A 19,923-nucleotide genomic window follows, 5' to 3' on the forward strand; every position below is an offset into this window, starting at 1 on the left:
AATGCAAATTAAAAAAGAAAAAACACAATGAGATATCGCCTCACACCTGCCAGAATGACTGTCATTAATAAATGAACAAACAGCAAGTGTTGGTGAAGGTGTGGAGAAAAGGGAACCCTAGTGCACTGTAATTGGGAATGCAGACTGGTGCAGCCACTGTGAAAAACAGTATGGAACCTCCCCAAAAAACTAAAATGGAACTGCCTTATGACCCAGCAATTCCATGTGGGGAATATACTGAAGAATATTCCCCAAAACACCAATTCAAAAGAGTGTATGTACCCCCACATTCACAGCAGCTCTATTTAGCCAAGATTTGGAAACAGCCTAAGTGCCCATCAGTAGATGAGTGGATCAAAACAAAAAAACCCCAAACTGTGATCCATTTATTTTCTAATATGACAAATTAAAATGAACCTAGTATAGTTTTAAATATATATTCTACCTTTTTTTCCCAGGAAACACCAGATGGGGTTGGGGTCAGGCTTGGGGTACAGGCTGTGAAGCTTGGGAGGCAAGGCCAAGGACAAACAGTGTATCCCCAGTCACCAAGTTTGGCCACCTGGTCAAGGACATGAAAATGAAGTCCCTGGAGGAGATCTGTTCTCTCTACCCATCAAGGAATATGACATCATTGATATTTTCTTGGGGGCATCCCTCAAGGATGAGGTTTTGAAAATTAAACCCATGCAAAAGCAGACATGTGCAGACCAGAGGGCCCAGTTCAAGGCATTTGTCACCATTGGGGACTACAATGGACACATTGGTCTGGTGTTAAGTGCTCAAAGGAAGTAGACACTGCCATCCCTGGGGCCATCATCCTGGCCAAGCTCTCTATTGTCCCTGTGAGGTGAAGCTACTGGGAGAACAAGATCTGCCAGCCGCACACTGTCCCTTACAAGGTGATGGGATGCTGTGGCTCTGTGCTGGTGCGCCTCATCCCTGCTCCCAGGGGCATTGGCGTTGTCTCAGCCCTTGTGCCCAAAAAGCTGCTGCTGATGGCTGGTGTTCATGACTGCTTTACCTCAGCCAGGGGCTGCACTGCTGCCCTGGTCAATTTCACCAAGGTCACCTCTGATGTCATCACCAAGACCTACAGCTATCTCACCCCTACCTCTGGAAAGAGACTGTGTTCACCAAGTCTCCCTATCAAGAATTCACCTACCATCTTGTAAAGACCCACACCAGAGCTCCTGGGCAGAGGACCCAGGTTCCTGCTGTGGCCACCACATCATTTTATACAAGGAAAACAAAGTGAATTAAGCCTGTTAAAAATAAATATATATTTTAAAATAAGTAAAATTCATGTGACCTAAAACTAAACATTTTAAAGGGTACATTCCATGTAGTACATTCACAATATTGTGAAACCACCAACTACCTCTGTTAAGTTTCAAACATTTTATCACTCCAAAAAGAAAAGCTCATTCCCATTAAATAATCATTCCTAATCCTCCCTCCCCCAGGCCCTGGCAACTGCCAATCCACTTTCTGTCTCTGTGGTTTTACCCAGTTCTGGATATAACCTATAAATGGAAGCATACAAAACCTTTTGTATTTGGTTTTGACATTTACATCTATGTGATAGTATGTATCAGTACTTCATTTCTTTTTATAGTTGATTAATATTCCATTTTATGTATAAAACACAATTCATTTACCCAGTGGTTTGTTGATGAACAACTGAACTTTTTCTACCTTTTGGCTATTGTGAATAGTGCTGCTATAAACATTTGTGTAAAGTATTTGTTTGAATATCTCTTTTGAGTTTCGGAATACATATAGGTAGGAGTGGAAATTCTAGGTCATAGAATAATTTAACTTTTTGAGGAAACTCCAAACTATTTTCTTTTTTTAAAATTTTATTTTAATCATTGTTCAAATACAGTTTTCTCCTTTTTACTCCCAATCCAGCCCCCCCCCCTCCCACCCTCCCTACTTCCCTCCCATTACCACCCTCCCCTTAGTTTATGACCTTGTGTCCTTTAAGTTTGTTCCCTGTGAACCCTTCCCACTGTCCCCCTTAAATTCCCTCTACTCTCTTCTGTGGGCACTGTCAGCCTGACCTCTATTTCAGTGTCTTTGGTTATATTTTTGCTTGTTTCTTTGTTTTGTTATTTAGGTTCCTGTTAAAGGTGAGATCATATGGTATTTGTCTTTCACTGCGTGGCTTGTTTCGCTTAGCATAATGTTTTCCAGCTCCATCCACGCTGTTGAAAAGGGTAGGAGCTCCTTCTTTCTTTCTGCTTCATAGAATTCCATTGTGTAAATGTACCATAGTTTTTTGATCCATTCATTTACTGATGGGCATCTTGGTTGCTTCCAGCATCTAGCTATTGTAAATTGTGCTGCTATGAACATTGGGATGCATAGGTTCTTTTGACTACAACAACCTTAAAATTACATTCCTACCAGCAATATATGAGGGTATCAATTTGTCTACATCCTTGACAACATTTGTCATCTTCCATTTTTTATTAGAGCCATTGTAATGTGGGGGATGTAGTATCTCATATGGTTTTGTGATCTATTTATGGTTACATGGCTGTGATCATTTTGTGACAATTTATCCAGATTTCAATTAAGATGGGTGTACTTCTCTGCATGCATTTTATTCCAAAAAAATGTGTACTTGATTTTAATGTAAATATTTGTTGAAGGACAAATTGATATGTATTATTAAATGAATATTAATTAAATTTGCTCCCTTAACAAAAAATGAATACCTTTACTTTCTTTGTCCAAGCTGGCCAGCTCAGATAATTATTTCTCCCTCCCACAGGACACACTTGGCACTTTTCTTCCTATTTCTATTTTATATTTGCTGTTGTATGCCTAGTGACATATAAAATTCTTTATTTTTTTTTTACTATTCTTACATGCTTTCTATCCCAAACATACTGTGAGAGTCTATTCAATTATCTACCCATTTTAGAGAGTTCATCCTACTTTCCATTCAGGATGCTCATTCTCAAATGTAAAAATTTGAAGGCTGTTGGAAAAATTACCATGGCCTCTTAAGAACTTCTGTCCCTAGATTGAATTTTTTAAATGTGATTTTAAAATTCAAAATATCATTATTTATGTGGTCATATAACACAATGAGACTGTAGTTCAAACATAGAATAGACATTAATTGGCCATTAAAAACAAGGTCAGAAAATGTGCATTTAACATCCACAAAACATATTAGTATATAGTTATTTACAGCTGCTTCCCTCTCTTTTCTCTGTATGAGTCACCGGTGAAGCATTTAGCTTCTCCTCTTAGTTCTTGTATAGATTATAAGGTTTATTCAACCATATTAAAGCTATCTTTAGTTAGAACAGGGTGTGGGTAAGACATAATAAAGGGGTAAAGGGATATTACCTGAGGGAAAAAATGAAAGAAAGGGGGGAAAGGAAAGGGGTAGAGAGGCAAGAACCATTATATGGGCAGGGGCTTAGGGGAGGGTTAAGAAGATTTAGTTTAGAGAGGGAAGCTGGAGGGCATATTCAATATTGAAAGCTAGAGGAACCACAGAGAGAGTTGCCATAGAGCATTATTTTGGATTATGGTTGGATTCATTTTGATATTCTTTAGAAATGTCGCCAAAAAATGAACTATATTTTACAATCTTTTGGTTGCTATCTGTGTTATGGTAAATGTAACACCAACACAAAGTAGACTATTCAATGCCCCAGTTTATTGTAGGCTTTATTTATATTTATTATTTTTGTTATTATTAAATAAAAATTCAATATTAAAACAATTCTGGTATAGAACTTGAAAATCCTAAAATACATTTGCTAACCCCAGTTGGAGAAACACAAGACTTTTACAAAATTAGCCATCACACAAAGCTCAGTAAGGCCTTCTCTGTGAAACACAAAAATGATCGAAGTAAAAAAATCGTAGTTTTCTCATAAATGCTCATTTATTTTATTTTAATTTAAAAAATTTCTTTGCTGTGTAGCCAGAAATCTCATGTAAGGAAGGAACTTTTCTTCACGAGGCATGGCTTTCAAGGAGGTAGCACCTCTGTGTTAGAAACCTAAGTGACCTGTGGCTGTAAGGGAAGACCTTCAGAAATAGGTCACTTTATATTTATCTCTCTCTCACTTAGTACTATATATTTCATTGTTTTCTTCTGTGACCCATTATTATAAAAATACAAAAAATCTGTGAAACAAAAATATTTTAAAAGTCACCAATGTTTTCTCTTTGTGGTTTGTCTTTTTTCTGTAGATGCCTAAATTTTGTCTTCTTTTTTGTTTGTGTATATAATATTTCAGTTAAAATAATCAAATGAGAAATAAGCAAAGAAACAAAATGAACTAAATGTGAAAATACCCTGCCCTAAAAGGCAAACAACTATTTTTCAATATGAAATTATTTCTCAATACCTTCCTTGCTCTTCAAATTCAGTTACAGAGCTATTTATTCATGTTTATTTCTAAAGGGAAAAAAGAATGAAGATAATGTTTGCCAATTAAAGTGTAGGTTGAATCCAGCTTATCTCAAACAGACACTTGTGACTGCTCTATTTTCCCTTTCTCACCCTACCTCTTCTTATAAAACAAATGTTATTTCAAATTACTTTTCCAATTTGTAAAAGTACATTTGTTGCTGAGACTTTTGCACATGTGACTAGTTTTAATCCATCACAAACACAATGTCTAGTAGTGAACCATATATACCATTCATTATATATGAACCATTCATAGTATTTAATTAACTATACTTATAAGCTCAAGCATTCTTTGTACCCAGCATCAATAGACAAGCCTTTTTCCTCCTGTCATCAAGGTTCACATCTGGCATTACTCAAAGGAAACAACATTGTAGAGCTGCACAATGAATGGAGGTCATTGTCTTCATTCTCTTTATTTACTCTCCCAGCATACACTTAATGAACACTCTCATTGTACTCCACTTGGCAATGAAAAGAATACACAGACTTTAATGAATTTCACCCTCTACAGAAAAGTTTGTGAACATGCAGAGTTTAACACTATTATAAAAGTTACATAACAAAATTAGATTATCAAATGACAGTTTTCTGTGACTGTCAAATGAATGGGTTCTGAAATAGTTTAAGAGGACTGTGAACAAGAATGGCCAAGGAACCCCTTAAGTTGATGTTAGAACTTGTACAGGAACTTGAAAAAGATACAAGAAATTAATCTTGAGACAAGAAAACATTCCAAAAAAAGAGGCCTGAGCACAATCCATGACAGAGGAAAACACAACCTTACCTGGGGATGTTAAAGTGCCCAACTGCACTGATTCTGGAGGGTGAGTGAAGGCTGCTTAGGGGAGCAGCGTTAGAGGAACCCAACAGGCAAAGCAAACAAGGGCTTCTTCCCCATGAAAGTTCTGATTTACAAAGTGACTAAGGAGCCTCACTTTAAACACTCTACACATTTCCCACACTCTTTAATTAGCTGAACTAACAGAGAGGAGCAATTTTAGATTATTAAAAATGGTGAAATATTTAATTCTAGTTAGAATATGCTTTTGTATTGAAATTCAAATAAAATAGTGTTTGATGTGACATTCTACAACTTAGTTTATAAATAAGTTGTGAAGCTTTCTTTTGGTTCATCTCCATCCAAAATATGAACAATACCTCCTGGAAATGTGTATTGAAAAACTCTAACACAGTTTTTTTTTTTAACAACAAAAACACCCCACAAAAAAACAATTCTATGATAAACACTTTTTCTGAGGTTCACATAAATTAAGCATACTAAAAGATAACTATATATAAAACAGCAAGCCAAAGAAACTTATTTTTTGAATGTATTAGAGGAAAATGATTAGAAATATTGGTAAACACATTTTTTTTCTAAAGTAGACATTCACTTTGAAATTTCAGCAGAAAAATTTATACCTAAATTTAATAGAAGGTAATTTAGCATTATTGACTGCAGAGAATAAGTTTGTGATATGTCTTTTTGATTTTTTAAGATTTTATTTATTTATTTTTAGAGAGGGAAGGGAGGGAGATAGAGAGAGAGAGAAACATCAATGTGTGGTTGCTGGGGGTTATGGCCTGCAACCCAGGCATGTTCCCTGGCTGGGAATCAAACCTGGGGCACTTTGGTTCCCAGCCGGTGCTCAATCCACTGAGCTACGCCAGCCAGGGCTGGTTTGTGATATGTCTTGTATAAGTGAGTCCTTTTGACACCTTTCTACTTACAACTGCAACCTTAAAATAAACTGAATATAGTAGCAGCATGCTAATCACTTCAGAGTCACATAAGCACTGGCATTAGCCCACAGAAAGTGCAATGGCCTTGCGCCAAATCTAACTTCAAATTTTAAATGAGTAAAGACTAAGTTAAACATTCGTCTTTGATGAAGCTATTGGATCATTAACTGGGAACTAATAGAACTCTAATCTTCAAGGTATTTTTAAATTACTATCCACTCAATTGCACTTGGATTGTATCTTGCACAGAACTTTTCCTGCAAAATTAATATAGATGAAATAATTTAGATATAAACTTCAAATACATTTTATATCTTGGCTTCCTTTTAAAATGCATTAAAGTTAATTGTGTGATATACTGATAGTGATGTTTCCCTTTTAAAATATAACCATAATAACATATTAAAATAGACTCAGAAAAATTAATCACCATCAAAACACATGGAGAATCTGTCTTCATAACATGCTTTGTTAATTGCTGTGCACAGCAAATTAGGCAAATGGAATCTGTCTCTTTGTAATTTAAAATCCAAGGCTGACAATGCTGGTACAGATGCTGCCGAGGTAAAGAAATTAGGATTAAACAAAAGATAATGTGAATAGATGAGTTTTTTAAAAATTGCTAATAACAAATAACTTTAGATACACAATAATTTGTATTCTGACACTCCAATACTCTGGTCTTTCACATAACTAGTCAGTCTCCCTGACCATCAACTTGGGTTCATACATGAAAGCTCCAGGGTAAAGTTGTCTTTGAGTGGATAGACCACAGAAAGACGAACATTAGCAGAGAGGGTGGAATTTCCAAGTAAGAAAAGGATTGGCACGACATGTCTTAGTGATTAAAACTGCATTAGGGATGTTAATTTGCTCTTTGATTCCAAATAAGAGGAAAATTTAAATTCAATATTGATCCCCTCTCAGTCCACTCCTGAGTATCATATGTCAGCAATGATTTCTCTCAGTAGATTGGGATACTTACTTTCTAGATACTATTGACAGAATTTTTATATGATTAATTACTATTTCTCTTTCTTCTTGATGAATTACATAACAGACCTTGATCCTTACATTTTCCTTTTGTGTTTTGGTTGCTTTAAAAAACTTAGTTTTATGAAAGTTCATTTAATATTAAGACTAACCACATGATTATATTTAAAGAAAATATGTTTATTTCATTATCTATATTAGGCATTTCAAATTTGCATAAGGAATTTTAAAAATCTATTTTTAATAGATTTTAAAATCTATTCAAAATCTCTAAATTTATAAACATTCTCTATTAATTCAAAAGAATCAATAACTGTTGTTGAATTTTCTTATTCACACTGTGAATAAATATATTTCACTTCAGAAAAAAGTTATGGCTTCAACAAAGAGCTTTTACTAAATCATTCCTGGTGTCAAGTGGGTGCCTGCTAGGTTGCACATTTATCGCTGAGAATTCAGTGAACACAGGCTGTTCACATTCTGTCAGTTTTAAGAAGTGAAGAGATTTATATGAGAGTTCAGAACTTCTAGGGGTGAGATGAATAGAAAATGTTTTTCTCTTACTATAGAGGAGTAGGCATTAATAGTCACCCAGATTTGGGAGAAGGCTAATTCATGGATGGCAAAATGCAGATAGCTTCTGACACGTGCAGAAAGATTTTGATTATAAGTTGCTTGTCCTACCATCAAAGTGGAGAAGTTTAATAAAATATTTGTTTATTACTAGTTTGAGTTCCTTGGGGGTAAAGATTGTATCTTTTCTCTCTAAGAGACACATAGTAGTAGTTGCTCAAATATATAAATTACAGGGTAGAATAATTGTTTTCTTCAAATTTGATGACATAGTAATGGAGAATGCCCAAATCCATCTAGATACAGACTTAAAACTTCATAAGAATTAATTTAAAATAATTAAAAGCAGCAAATATTATCAACTATGTTTTAGAAGAGAAGATAAATGTTCTGAAAATACCTTTAAAATGATTTACATTCTTTCTATTTTTGTGGTTCCAATCTCCATCTGTTCTTCAAGACAGGGTCAAATTAATCCACTCTATCATTTGTGTCTTATCTCTCATGTGTAACTACCATTGCATTTTATCTATATATACTAAGGTGTGTTTTATTCTCCCTTCAGAATTTAATTTTATGATTTAATGCTTCTAATTTTGTTTCTCTATATTCATTTTTGTTTCATTTGTATTACCAGGAGTATAATACAAATTGAAATTAAGTGCATATGTGTTAAATAAGCATATGAATTGAATAAGCACAATAACATACTCAGCTGCCAATAAAAGAAAGCATTGGATAATGTAACTATATGCTTATTTAAAAAGGCAACAAAATACCTATTGCCATGGCAGCATTATTAAACTCCTTTAAGAAAATAATGTAGAATGGTTAGTGGGATATTTATTTCGCACTAGAATTGTTAAAAAGGCCCAAAGCTGGAGACCAAAGAAACTAAGTATTCCAGTTTATATGTGGTGAAAATAACCTGTGGTTAGAGCCAGCCACCTGCTCACAAGACTTAAGAATAATTTCAGAGAATAAACTCCATCAGGGATGATATTGAAAGTATTTACTAACCAGTTTGGCACAACACCGACTAGTTCAAATGGATGCCAGTTATAAACAACATGTGTGGCTATAATAGCTAATACTATTTCCACTTTTACCTTCCAATGATGTCAGGAGAAGACTAGTAGAGCAGATACTACCTCAGTGGAATGCAATTTCTTCACATCAAAGCTAAGAGAGGGAACACAAGGAAATCACATATAAAGATGGGATGGGGTTACTTTTAAGAATTCAGGGTGGCATTGATTTGCCCATTGACAAAGAAAGACCATGATCTTGCCTGGTACTACTGGAGCAAGATCAAGTAGAAGGCAGGCCATCTACAGAATGAAGACCAGGACTTCTCCCCCTTAAGTTATAGTCTGCTGAGAGGAATAGAAGGTGAATCCTTCATCTTCTGTAAGTCTGATATTTGACTGTCAAATGTGGATGGCATTGGAGAATACCATTTTGCCAGGACTGCCAGGATGTGGTTACCAAAGACACTTGTACACCAGAAAAAGGCGATGTGATACAACCAATCTGAGGCCAAAGGAACACAGTGCTTAAAGGAACTACACAGAAATGAGCCTCTTTCTCAGCAGGGCAAGTTGGCCACCACCAGTCCATATCCAAAACAAGAGGAGAAATGCTACTTTATTGGAAACATTCACTTCCTAGTACTTCAACTCTGCTTTAGGCCTTTACTCTCAACCCCCTTTTAGTCCATTAGTCTCAGCATCACCTGTTGTTTTTGGCCTCTCAACTGACCTTCTTTTGCCCATCAGTACATCCTCCATTTCAACAATCCAAGATATGCTGTATTTTTGATGTTCTTTTTATATCTTGCTCCCAGCAAAGAGTCTTCTTTCTTGCCCCTGTTTCTTAATGCTGCAGCACCTACTATTAATCCATACAGCATAACTTTGTGTACGTTGTCTAAAAAATTAATTCCTTCCCATTGGAAGCAACCCTCCAATTCATAATGTGGCAATCAAAGACTGGGCTGAAAATTTCAGCACTGCCTTCTCCTCCTGAGAGCCCTGGTACAATCCAAACCCTAGCAGGTAAGCTCACAGTACTGTAGAAGAAGACACAATGAAAGCTATAAAAATTTTTTGAATTTCTTACCTGTCACTTGAAAATGTACCCAAGGCCATGGATTTGGTTTTGGCGTGGTTTTTGTAGCTCTCGTGAGATGTTTTTGTGGTAAGGGGAAGCATCAAGGATTTGGGTAGGAAAGCATATGACTTTATTTCTGGTCTTTTTATCACTCTTTTCCTCTACATAAGAGGTCTCTGTCCCTGACACCGACTGCAAAGGATCAGAGCCCTCCATTTACCAGTTACTGCCTTGATCCCTCTAGTGAATACTCACACATGACTATTTCAAAGTAGTTTTAAGCATCTGCTTATTTAAGGCTTCCAAGGGTAAAATTAAAATGGTACTCTGTAAGAAAACTCAGGTATACAAGTTTGCTATTACATAATCACTCTAACTCTTAATCTGTAAAAGATTATATAGCTTCACTGATGGTACTATTGAGATGTCTACACACACACAGTTTTCTAGGCCAGTGGAGTTTGTTCTACAAGAACAATTCTTTCTCATAATTGCTTCTTCCCATCCAGCAGTCAATCTCTTGCCTTTGACTTTTTAACTCCCTCTCACCTCATTAAATCCCTTCTTTGCCTCTCAGGCTCAATACCCTTCCAGTTAGAAATTGACATTATCCAAGCCTCTGTTTGTAATCCATGAATTTTATGACCTGCAGCTCCAGCTTGAGTTGTCAGTAAGAGTTATTCTCTCCTCCACCACCTGTGCTCCTGGGAGAAAGAGCTCATGACAAGCCTTGATGCCAGGAAAGGCAGCAGAGAGAAATGGTAGTGGTTGTAATCCTTCATTATTACTGCATTTTATGTTCTTTTTATTCTTAATCTTTGATTACCTAAACATCTAGGTAGATCAAATACATCTTACACAGAATTTATTACTCATCTGTCAGTAGTTTTAAAGAGAAAGATAATTGTCATTAGATTTAACTTCTTAGATGATATTTTTTATTCATTAAAAACTTTTATTCTGAGTCTATTTGGTAATTTTTATTTCTTTAAAATATATTTGTCACTTTATGTAAGTTTTTAATGTGTTTATATAAAGATAATAACTGCTAATTTATCAGTTTAAAATTTTCTGTTTTAATCTGTTCCCTTTTATTTATAAAATTTCTAATTTTATAATTTCTTTTATTTTCTTACACAATCTTGATATGATTTTTATATTAATAGTTTTATTTTAAAAACCTATTATGTCATTATAGACATTATAGTGTATATAGAAAATCCTATAGACTCCACCAAAAATGTACTTAACCTAATAAGATAATTTGACAAACCAGTGGAATACAAAATCAATACTCAACAATTGAAGGCATTTTGGTATACCAACAACCAAATATCAGAAATAGAACCTAGAGAAAAAAATCCATTCCAAATCCCATTGGAATCCAATAGCAACAAGAAAAATAAATTACCTAGGAATAAACCTAACCAAGGAGGTAAAAGACATGTACTCAGAACTATACAACACTGAAGAAAGACATTAAGGAAGACACAAACAAATGGAAGCACATACCATGTTCATGGATTGGAAGAATTATCATGAAAAAGTCCATACTACCCAAAGCAATTTATAGATTCAATGCAATCCCTATTAAAATACCAATGACATATTTTACAGATATAGAACAAACATTTCAAAAATTTATATGGAACCATAAGGGACCACAAATAGCCACAGCAATTTTGAGAAAAAAGGACAAAGTAAGAGGGATCTCAATACCTGATATCAAACTATATTATGAGGCCACTGTAATAAAAACCGCCTGGTACTGGCATAAGAACAGACACATAGATCAATGGAACAGAATAGAAAGCCCAGAAATAAACCCAAATCTCTATAGTCAATTAATATTTGACAAAGGGGACAGAAGCATAAAATGGAGTATCAATAACCTCTTTGACAAATGGTGCTGGGAAATCTGGACAGCTACATGCAAAAAAAATGAAATTTGATAACTAACTTACACCATACAAAAAATAAATTCAAGGTGAATAAGAGACTTAAATATAAGTTGTGACACCATAAAAATCCTAGAGGAGAACATAGGCAGGAAAATCTCAAATATTCCATGCAGCAATATTTTCACTGATATGTCCCATAGAGCAAGGGACATAAAGAAAAGAATAAACAAATGGGACTTCATCAAAATAAAAAGCTTCTGCACAGCTAAGGAAAACATCAACAAAATGAGAAGAGAATCAACTGTATGGGAAAATATATTTGCAAATGATACCTCCAACAAGAGTTTGGTCTCCAAAATATAAAGAACTCACACCACTATACCCCAGGAAGACAAACAAGCCAATTAAAAAAAAATGGGCAAAGGACCTGAATAGACACTTCTCCAAAGAGGACATACAGAGGGCCCTGAGACATATGAAAGGATGCTCAGCATCACTAGCCATCAGAGAGATCCAAATTAAAACCATGATTTGATACCACTTCACACCAGTCAGAATGGACACCATAAACAAATCAACAAGTGCTGGCAAAGTTGTGTAGAAAAGGGAACCCTAGTGCTCTGTTAGTGGGATTGCAGACTGGTGCAGTCACTGTGGAAAATAGTATGGAATTGTCTCAGAAAACTAAAAATGGAACTGGCTTTTGAACCAGAAATTCCACTACTGGAATAATATCCTAAGAATACTGAACCACTAATTCAGAAGAACCTATGCACCCCAATGTTCATAGGAGCACAATTCACAGGTGGAAGCAACCTAAGTGCCCATCAGTAAATGAGTGGATCAAAAACTGTGGTACATTTACACAATGGAATACTATGCAGCAGAAAGAAAGAAGGAGCTCCTACCCTTTGCGACAGCATGGATGGAATTAGAGAGCATTATGCTAAGTGAAAAAAGCCAGGTAGTGAAAGATAAATACCATATGATCTCACCTGTCAGTGGAACCTAATTAACAAACAAACAAACAAACAAGCAAAATACAACCAGGGACATTGAAATAAAGAACAAACTGACAGCAACCAGAGGGGAATAGGAAGGGGATAATGGGGAAAAAGGGAAAGGATTGTCAAGGAATGTATATAAAAGACACATGGACAAAGCCAAAGGGGGTAGGATAGAGGGTGAGACGTGGGGCTGGGTGGGGTGGGGGGAGAGGAAGGGGGAAATGGAGGCAACTGTACTTGAACAACAATTTAAAAATAAATAAATAAATAAATAAATAAATAAATAAATAAAATTAAAATCTATTATGTCATCATAGATTTACATTTCAAATATTATATTGCTAAATGCCTGAAGTAGAGATTGTGTGAAAGTAAAAACTAACAAATCCAAATAGACCAGAAATAATTCTTACTTTGTTAATTTTTAACATAATCATTTTTCTAACAAAATGCAAATAATTTTGTTCCCAAATACATAGGAACCATGTAATATTTTAAGAATTTACTTTTTTAAAATTAAAGTTTTTAAGTTCTCAATGTTGTTCAAGTGTTGCAGTTTCTAATCTTATGAATATGTTCAGAAAGTATCTGACCATGTAATATGAAAAATTATTTGGTTATTTTAAACTTCCATTTTTCTTAATTATGTTAATACATTTTTTCAATCTTTGAGCATATTTATAATTGATGTTATACATTGTTTATCTGCTATTTTTACACCTCTCCCATTTAGGGTCTGTTTCTATTAATTATATGTCTAAGGATCATATTTTTGTCTACTTTTTACATGTTAATAATTTGTTATTAGATGTGGTACATTGTTAATATTACATTACTGGATGTCTTGTTTTTGTTGTCTTCCTTTAAATTTATTTTGGCAGGATATTAGACTACTGGTAGATTAGCTTGAACCTATAAAGTCTTATTTTTAAGATTTGATAGAGCAAGTTTAGAGTAGCCTTTGCTATTATAGTGCAATTTTCCTGTCTCAGTTGCATGTTATAAGTATGCAAGTACATGTCTCCACTTTGACTCACTGTAAACTGTGTATCTACTAGCCCTGTAAAAACTTAAGGCCTCTTCAACCTACAGGAGCCCAGTCACTCTTTGCTTGTCCTTCTGGTGTTTCACTCACTATACATACAGCTTGGAGTCAACTCACTGTGACCCAGAGACAGATTTCTGGAGCTTTGCTCAGCATATGTCCTATATAGTATGGCCCATAAATTTTAATGTCTTGGCTTTCTTATACTTGATCACTGTGCCCTCAATTCAGTGAGGCTACCATTCTCTGCTTGGGTCACCTCTCCCTACACTGAGGTCTGAAAGTGCCTCAAAGCAGTGAAATCAGAGCACTATAATGCCGATATTGTTTGTTTCACTTCTCTCATGCGTGAAATTTTAATGTTGCATGCTGTCCAAAGCCTGAAAAATCTTTCTATATACTTTATCTAGTTCTAGTTGTTTATGGTGAAAGAACAAATCTAAAGCCTACCTGCATATCATTCTCCATATGCAAAATTTCAAAGGTTGTTTGTTTTCATTAAAATAAAATTAAAGAGTAATTATTAAAATAACTTACTTGCTACTTAACTCTTTAGATAAAAACTGTAGACCGGATTATTTTTTTCATGGCAAGAGAAATAGATCCATCTTCCAGTGTTAAGATATTGAAAAGTGAGAAGAAATTCCATGAAACCTTATTAGAAAGCATAGAATTTGACATACAATTTTTATTTTTGTTCCTGAAATGGATATACAGATTAGAGCTATATATTCTCATGTGTCAGTCTGAGTTTATTCAGAAGACTAAGAAACCAACAACAGGTTAAACAGGGTAAATTTAATATAAAAATAATTTAAATACAATAAAAAAGTAACCATATCAGAAAATGCAGTATGGTATCCTGGGGAGGAGAGAGAGAGTACCCAAGGAAGGACAAAGAAAGAGTAAACTTGGAAGGTGTTCAGAGCTTGCTGGAAGTGTGGTTCTACTCACTAGAAAACAGAGGTTTGCTGATTTGGCAGGCTGCAGTTAGTCTGCAGAATTGGGTAAGCAGAAGCTGACTTGGAGCACAGGTAGGAAGCAGGGTGGTTGGAACCTTCCGTGGCCACAGGAAAGATGTACTGAGCTTGTAGAGAGATGATAGGTTCAGTGAGAACCCTCTGGAATTAAGGAAAGCAGGCTGTGAATAGCTTCTGACATGAATATGGGCACCAGCATGGTTGAGACGACTCTGGGTGTTAGTATGTTGGATGGCATGGATTTGGGCAACAGTTCAGATTGATATCTTTGGGGTGCTGGTTTCTGGAATGAGAGGGCTTTGAAAGATTACTGCCAGACAAGCTGCTATGTTCATAAGGGGCCATGCATTCTGGGAGCACTCTGTGGGGCAGAGTTCCACCAAATGTTCTCATAAACACATGGCTAAGCCACTCAGCAGCAGTTACAAACAGGACATCAGGAGAGACTCTTCTTTTACATGCAGTCAGCATCCTCTACTGACAGTACCTGCCATCATGCTCAACGTGAAAGAGGGCTTCTGTATGAACATCAGGACATGTATTGAAGGGTAATTTTGGATCTGAGGGGCAATATGTTTATAATTGGAATGGCTGGTTATTTGCTTCATTTTTAGATCAAAGGAATATTCTTTTCATAAGAAAAAAGTTGTGAGATTTATGGTCTTAACTGGTAGTGTTTAGGCTAGCTATTATTTCATATTTATTGTTTCTATTATAAATTAGGTTATAACATTAGGGCTCTTTTACTCTTCAATTGTTTAAACAGTAACTATAATTTATACCAGGTTTTTCTCTTTTGAATTAATTAGAAAATAGATTTTTGCCTTTTTCATATTTTTCAGGTTTTTTTCTTTATAGGTTATAATTTTCTCAACTATAAAAAACAAATCACCAATTTCTAAAATCATTAGACAATTCCACAGTTTTATCTATGGACACCAAAATTAATTTGCCCAAAACTGAAAATATAAGACTTAGTGGTAGGGACTTTTCTAATGTTAATATTTCAAGTTGAGTTTTGAGTCTTCACCTGACATTAAAGTTAAATTCAGCAAAGGCATAGAATGATGTGGTCAAATTTTGAAACATGTTATGTGAAGAATCATAAAGAACTGCTCTGAATAGGAAACAATCCTTCATGCATCAGTCAGAAAAAAATAGCTTTATTTTTTTAAACAAAGCATTTGCAGTTCAATACATCTAAACAATGAACAAGTATTTTCTTTTAAATTCCTACATGTTCTATATTAAGACAAATCTAATTAGCTCTTTTGTGTAAAATTACATTAAACTCTTGTCTTTTCATTTCTCTTTGCTTAAAATTGTGTGCTTTGCATACTGTTTCTACCAAGGATTTTATTCAACATGTGGAGCTCACCTTTGATATCTACTAACTACTAGTCAGATGATATAATTTTAGCAAATCTAAAATTCAAAAGAAAATCACTCTCATTCCAACCCCAAAATTGTCATTTCAAACAGGGTTTCTCTTGCCCTTTATTTTGGTAGTCACATTTCTCACTCTGTAAAATAAGTCTCTAATTGCAAAAGACAGGTCATTAGATTGAATACAGATTGAATCACTAGAATAATTTATCAACCATCCAAACTGAAGAGAAGTGGAAATATATAAGAGGTAAAGCAGAATTAGGAATGAAAGGCAACTCTGATAAAAATTTATTTGGAGGGAGGGAAACTACCATATTTTAATTTCTCAAATTGCAATTGAATATGTAAAGAAAAACTTTGCTTGAATCAAGAGAAAACAGAAATAAAGCAGAACAACTGACATTACTGGGAATAACTGGCATCACTCATTATAGTCAAAGAACAGAATTTTCATAATAATGACTGACAATCTAAGACAAGTTCCTTTAAATAAAATGTTTATTTGGAAGAATATTTTTTTCAATACAATATTTCTAGTCTAAATCCAGTAATTCTTCAGAAAGTAAGAGCCAAAAAGCAATTTCTCTTCTCTCATAGCAAATGGTTCTTTCTTTCTTTCTCTTTCTTTCTTTCTCTCTCTCTCTTTCTTTCTCTCTTTCTTTCTTTCTTTCTTTCTCTCTCTTCCTTCCTTCCTTCCTTCCTTCCTTCCTTCCTTCCTTCCTTCCTTCCTCCCTCCCTTCCTCTCTTTCTTTCTCTCTTTCTCTCTTTCTTTCTCTCTTTCTCTCTCTCTCTCTCTCTCTCTCTCTCTCTTTCTTTCTTTCTTTCTTTCGTGTAAGAGAGAGTCCGGGGGAGGAATGTTGGGTCTTATTTGTGACATCCTACTCCAGCATGATTTGTGTGAGTTTGGGTTATGAAATCTTAGCAAAACCATCATTGCCTGTTCCCATGCACACACCATTTAGAAATTCGGTGTCTATTGGGTGCTGCATTCACATTGGACCACAATAAAAATTTAGCTATGTATGGATAATGGAAATGTTTCTTTAGACTTCAGCTTGTGTCTCATTTGCTTACAACACTTAGGATTTGAATCTTCAGAGACACTTTGTTTATATAATATGGAATCAATTTGTTTTTACCGAAGAAAACAAAAATATGACAAATGGATGAGGACAGCTCATTGGGGCACTGTATTTGGAAATGTATGTTTAAAATAAAGATGTGAGCTGGGTCTTGTCTGCTCATTTTGCCCGACAGTTGCCAGAGGACACATTAACTTTTCATACCATAAGCTCTTCTGGGAAAGAGTTGTCCTTCACATAAATCCTTAGTACCTAGATGGAGATTAATAAATATGTATGAGGCATGTATGAATGGATGAATGTAAATCCAGCATGATTATTTGAACTATTTCTCCCTGGTAATAAATGAATGGATGAATGTATATCCAATATGATTATTTGAGCTATTCCTCTGTGGTAGTATGAATAATTTTATAGTGATTTATTTACAATGTCATAGATTTTATAACCAATTGTTTATACTTTAATGGAGAGCAGGGTTTGAGATTTAGTTTAATAACTGGATTGGAGTGAGTTTAACACATGGGAGTCATTTGGCCTCAGTAACACTCTAATACTAAAATTTTTAAGGGAACTTTTTTTTTAAAAGGAACTTCTTAAACCTTATATCTAGGAATTTCACAAGGATTAATTTCATTAATTCTACCCCCCCCAAAAAAACATAATTTAACTATTCTTATTATTATGGCATATGTGAACACAACTGTGGAATTCTGTGTAAGAATCCAGGCAGTCTGATTCTGAGGCTGTGCACTCAGCACTTTGTCGCAATTGCTTCAGAGAAAAGGTGCTGGAAGCTCTTCTGAAAAGAGTGGCCTCATAAAGTGTCACATGTTAATATTTGTGGATCTTAATGTAATTATGTAGGTCATCTATCCAAAGTCTTACCTCTGTACTCATTAGTGTTTTGAAACTTTTGCTTTCAGAAGTTGGAGAAATACACAAGACTCTTCTGGACCTTTAGAAACTCTGGGTGCTGTGTGAAGCAGGAATTAAAATCTGTCCATTACCCATCTGGGTGGGCTCTAGGTATAATATTTGTGACTGCATCAGAAAAAGAAACATCTTAGGCAGTGTCCTGTGTCTGTAATTCAGTGAAATTTGAGATGAATGCAGAGAATCATCCATGCTGAAACAGAGGAAAGAGAGGTGACACTAAAAAAGCAGAGCAATAACCCAAACTGCCATTGAAGGGAGAGAGACAGAAAGAGAGAGTGAGAGAAGGGAAGGGCATAACAACCCAAAAGTTAACAAAGATAAATGTAAATCCTAAAGTAATTTTTCTCTTTATATTATGATTATATAACGTATTTATTTTGGTCTCTATTAATAAGTTTTAATTCAAGGTGCCCAGAATCCTGGAGCCTTAAATTGTATAACATCTATTTCTCAACAAGAGAAGGCATGTGGGTCATTTCTGGTTATGAACCAGAGGAAGATCCATGGTCTGACAAGTGTTTCTGTGTGAAATACTGTAGTTATTTAGGAACACTTTGCAAACCTCAGCCACAGTCATCTGAACCATACTAATTACCAGATTGACCCTTCTTATTTTCTTTTCCCTTAAGATTCAATTTATTTCCCCCACTCAGCCCCAGGGAGAAGCCTGCTTCCCCCAAACCTTTAGCGTGGTGTTTCTGTGTGCAGCAGCTTCTCCATGCAGCAGCTTCTCCACATGGGCAGGCATACATTAAAAAGAATTACTGTACTCAGGATTGAAGGGAATTTAAAGGCCCACTGAATCAACTCATTTTGGGGGCTAGATTTTGTCCTCAGCCTGTGCTTGGCTGTTTTCCTGTCTTCTCCACCCAGGGAGGCCTCTTTATCTTTGGAAGAGTTCTGATTTCTTGGAAAGATTTTCTTCCATTACACAGAAATCTGTATTCTTGTGAATTTCACTTATCAGTCCTATTTCGAGTCCCCACCTACATGGAGTAATCCTACTTTTCTTCCATCCCCCAGGTATTCAAATATTGAAAAGAGGTGTCAGTATTATCTGTTCAACATTATTTGAGGGCTTTGTGCCAGACACTGCACTAAGAGTTCAAAAATAGAGAAAACACAATCCCTTCTGGGAAAGATCTCATAAAGTAACATCGGAGAAGGAAAAGTGAGGCACAGTGAACGTATGTATAGCATGGTATTACCTGAGTCCCAGCAAGTGGCACTTAGCTCTGCAGAGAAGTCAGGAGGGCCTCCAAGAAAAGGGTTGCTTGAGCTGAAATGCACCAACAAGAAGATTTCTTTAGGCGGACAACATGAGCTAAGTATTAAAGCCAGAGGACCAAGCCTGTGCAAGAACACGGAGTTATGGGAACATTGGGTTCAAAGTGGTCAGTTGCATTTTTCCCCATTGAGAGGAAATGAGTTTAGGGAGGGGTCAGTTTATACAGGAAAGTAGCTGATTTTGACTTGTCAAACATTTAGTCTTTGTCTGCGGGCAGGAGCAGGCTTTAGATTGTTAAAAGCAGAGTAGTGATATGATGTAATCTACCTTCAAATTTCATTTATTTTGATTGTATAGCCTTATCTTTCTTAGATTAGATTTACCTAGTCCTGTAATCGTTTCTCGCTGACACATTTTATCTCTTCACCACCTGGCCACTCCTTTTGAAAAATTCTTTATTTCTATCAGTAGCGCAGAA

General features: G+C 35.4%; 1 pseudogene; it reads left to right on the forward strand.

Annotated features, from left to right (window-relative positions):
- Window positions 1-468: 468 nt before the first annotated feature.
- LOC123821801 lies at window positions 469-1,258 on the forward strand (annotated as a pseudogene).
- Window positions 1,259-19,923: the final 18,665 nt, after the last annotated feature.

Source organism: Phyllostomus hastatus, unplaced genomic scaffold (assembly GCF_019186645.2).
Source record: "Phyllostomus hastatus isolate PE091 unplaced genomic scaffold, TTU_PhHast_1.1 phas_contig_40, whole genome shotgun sequence".
NCBI lineage: Eukaryota > Metazoa > Chordata > Mammalia > Chiroptera > Phyllostomidae > Phyllostomus > Phyllostomus hastatus.